Consider the following 4337-nt stretch of genomic DNA (forward strand, 5'->3'; position numbering starts at 1 on the left):
TGAGATTTGACAATGCTAACTATCCTGCAACAAGTTCAGCCGGATCTGCCTTTGTAACAAGATCAAGTACAAGAATGAATGCCAGAAGTAATCTTGGAAATGAAACATTGAAGCAAGGAAGAGTGTTCACACTGGTGCCAGGGGATGTACAAAACACTGAGTCTTTGATGTCTGGTATAATTTCCATCTGTGCTCAAAATGCCTATGTGTTGCTAGATTCTGGTTCCACACATTCATTTGTATTGTTTGTTTTTTCTCAGAAATTAACTAGACCATTAGAGCCTATGAACTGTTTACTGTTTGCGTCTACACCATCTGGAGGTTCTATGATATGTGCTTATGTATATGTGGCATATGATATTACGTTTGGTGATATGACATTGTACGTTGATTTGCTACCTTTGAGCATTGATCATTTTAATTGGTTAACAAAAAACTAGGCCACCATTGATTGTGTGAGTAAATCTGTCGTGTTTAGACCACCTAGTATGCCTGAGTTTGTTTTTACTGGAAATGGGGTTGTTCCTCCACCATACTTGGTTTCATTTATGAAAGCCAAGAAATTGTTAAGAAAATGTTGTTGGGGCTACTTGTGTTATGTGTTGACTATGTCTTCGGATAGTGCTAATGTGGAAACGATTCCTGTAGTTTGTGAATTTCCTGACGTATTTCCTAATGACCTACCTGGGGAGTTAATTGATAGGGAAATTGAGTTCACCATTGATGAAGTAAATGACACAACCCATTTCTAAGACTCCTTATAGAATGTCAACTTCTAAACCGAAAGAGTTGAAAGTCCAACTTCAAGAGTTGTTAGACAAGTTCATCTGATCGAGCACTTCACCTTGGGGTGATCTAGTTTTGTTTGTCAAAAAGAAAGATGGACCTTTGAGGGTGTGTGTAGATTATAGACAATTGAACAAAGTAACCATTAAGAATAAATACTCGTTGCCCCAAATAGATGATTTGTTTGACCAACTTCAGGGAGCACAAGTGTTCTCCAAGATAGATCTTAGATCCGGGTATCACCAACTAAAACTTAAAGCAGAAGACATTGAGAAAACCGCCTTTTGGACTAGATATGGACACTGAGTTTTAGGTAATGCCGTTTAGGGTAACTAATACAACTGCAAAATTCATGGACTTAATGAATAGAGTGTTCAAACAATTCCTTATGAGTTTATTGTTATGGTCATCGATGATATATTGATTTATTCTAAAAGCAAGGAAGAACATGAATCTCATCTGAGAACTGCCTTACAAATCTTGAGAGAAAGGAAATTGTATGCAAAATTGTCCAAATGTGAATTCTAGCTTGACAGTGTGGCATTTCTAGGACATGTCATCAACAAGGATGGTATCTTTGTTGACCCACAGAAAATTGAGGCCGTTGTAGACTAGCCAAGACCAACCAATGTATTAGAAATCATGAGCTTTTTGGGACTTGTTGGCTACTACAGAAGATTTTTGAAAGATTTCTCAAAACTTGCTATGCCATTGACACAATTGACATAGAAAAATGTTCCATTCGATTAGAATGATCAACAGGAGTCACCCTTTCAAGAATTGAAAATTAGACTAGTAACTGCACTGATTCTGACCTTGCCTAACGGAACCGATGGGTTTTAAGATTTATAGTGATGCTTCCTACAACGGTTTGGGAACTGTGCTAATGCAAAATGAGAAAGTGATTACTTATGCTTCTCGACAACTCTGTCCACATAAAAAGAATTATCCGACCCACGACCTTGAACTGGCATCTATGGTGTTTGCTTTAAAAATTTGGCGACACTATCTATATGGTGTGACTTGCAAAGTATATGCAGACCACAAAAGTCTGAAATACTTCTTTACTCAAAAAGGAGTTAAACATGAGACAGAGGCGATAGCTTGAACTAATAAAAGATTATGATTTGCAAATCTTGTACCACTCAAAGAAAGCTAATACAATTGCAGATGCTTTGAGCCGGAAGTCTATTGGGAATTTATCATGTTTGCTCACCGATCGAAGAGAGTTGTTGCGTGACTTGGAGAAGAATGAGATTAAAATTGTGTTACGTGAACAGGACGAGATCTTGGCCATCATTTCTGTTCAGCCTGAAATCATTGAAGAGATTAGAAAGAAACAACTGCAAGATGAATTTTTGAAAAAGATTGTGGGTGAAATAGACTCAAAATCGAAGCTAGGATTTGTTTTGGAGAACAATGTACTGAAATTTCAGAATAAACTTTGTGTACCAGATTGTTGTGATTTTAGAAAACGTGTTATGATTGACGTTCACAACTCTAAATTTGCTGGGCATCTGGGGAATACAAAGATGTACCACGACTTGAAACACAATTTTTGGTGGCCCGGAATGAAGAAAAGCATTGCTAATTTTGTGGCTAGATGTTTACATTGCCAACAAGTTAAAGCTGAACATCAATGACCCGCTGGATTGCTTCAGCCGCTTCCAATACCGGAATGGAATGGAAGCATATTACCATGGATTTTATTGTCAGACTGCCTCGCTCCTCTCGAGGTATGGATTCTATTTGGGTCATTGTTGATTGTTTAACTAAATCTGCCCACTTTTTGCCTGTCAAATCTTTGTATAATGCGGATAAGTTGGCTAACTTGTATGTCAATGAGATTGTGAAATTGCATGGAGGTCTAGTTTCCATAGTATTTGACAGAGATCCCAAGTTTACTTCGAGATTCTGTGAACAGATAACATACGTGTAACAGATAACATACTTGCTCCAGCATACAGGAACCTCCGATATTGGGAACAGATAGCATCCCAAGTTTAAAACTCCTATAGGGGTGTTTGCTCCAGTTTAGTTTAAAGATCAAATATTTTAGTTTTTAAAAATAAAAATTTTATTACAAAAAATATTTATGAACTAATTTTTATCATCATAATGATAGTCGTTAAAAAGTCATATTGAAAAGTTAAAAATAAGGCTTTTAGAGATAAAATTTTGAAAATATCACTAGTAAATAAACTTTTAGAGGTAAAATAATTTGATTTCAAAATAGTTTATTTTTTTAGACAAAAATTTTGGTCTCAAGAAAATAATAATTTATCACTAATGTCTAATTTTTGTTACTAAAAATATAATAATAGCATTTTTTGTAACAAAAATATTTTGTTCTTAAAAAATATTTTTATCTCTAAATTTTAATTTCTAAAATTTTATCTTATTTTTTTGTAGTGTTTTTTTTTTTTTTTTTGGATTTACAGGGTCATGGATAAAGGAAGAGGGATTTATAAATGATAAAAAGTAACCGGCATCATAAAATTTGATAGGGTGATGATTGAGACCCCCTCTAATCATCACTTCCATCACCCCCACACACACGTGGCGGGTGGTGATTAGAGGAGAAGGAAAAAAAAAAAAAAAAAAAGGAAAGAAAAAGTGACCAATCAGGTAAAGAAGGGGTAAAGGGGGTGAGAAAAAAAGGGGTCCAAGTTATTATCGAATTTGATAATAGGTAAAAGTATTATCGATAATGTCCCAAGATAGCCTGATAATTTAAAAAAAAAATAAAAATAAAAAATCCACAATTGTCTTTCACCGTCACCAAGTGCAAGAACATCAGTTTTGACGTACGGTGGACCACTTAATTGCGCATACATCACACTACACCTGTAAACATTGAACAATAATGATAGAGACTATTAATTTTGGAGTTTTAAAAAGATCATTAATGACATAGTATTTAATAAAGAAAAATACAACATGAAGATTAAAATATCAAATCATTCATGGTGAGCCTACTGTCACATCATTAGTGGTAGCACTAATTAGTGCTTCCACTCATTTTCTAACATTGAAATAGCTGTGTTTCGTTGACTTTCTATAAGTTATTTGGGTGATTTGGAAAAAAATTTAATTTATTTGAATTACATTACTTCTTATATTTTTTATATATAAAATAATAAAAGAAATTAAACAAATAAAGATCAGTTTTAGCTATTTTTTCAAATCAATGCTTTGTATCTTAGATTTGTTATAAAAAAAAATTTAATTTATTAATCAAATTAGAGAAGTAAATAAATATTTTATTTTCCTTCAACTTATTTTCATATATTTATTTTAATTTTATAAATACAAGATCTAAACATGACAGGATGATTCAGCTACAAAAATAGTCACAAAAAACTTCACACAAGAACTTTCTATAAAATATGATAATATTTGTGAATTGGATAAATTACACTTTACTTCTTTTTTTTTTATGTTTGTCTATTTCTTCATTTTGATTTTTGAAGTCGTTTATTTATTTATTTATGTTTTCTTCTTATTTTGACCTTTTATGTTTTAAATTTTTCTTAATTTACTTTTAAGGT

This window comes from Camellia sinensis, chromosome 11 (genome assembly GCF_055761805.1).
Source record: "Camellia sinensis isolate YWXY chromosome 11, ASM5576180v1, whole genome shotgun sequence".
Taxonomy (NCBI): domain Eukaryota; kingdom Viridiplantae; phylum Streptophyta; class Magnoliopsida; order Ericales; family Theaceae; genus Camellia; species Camellia sinensis.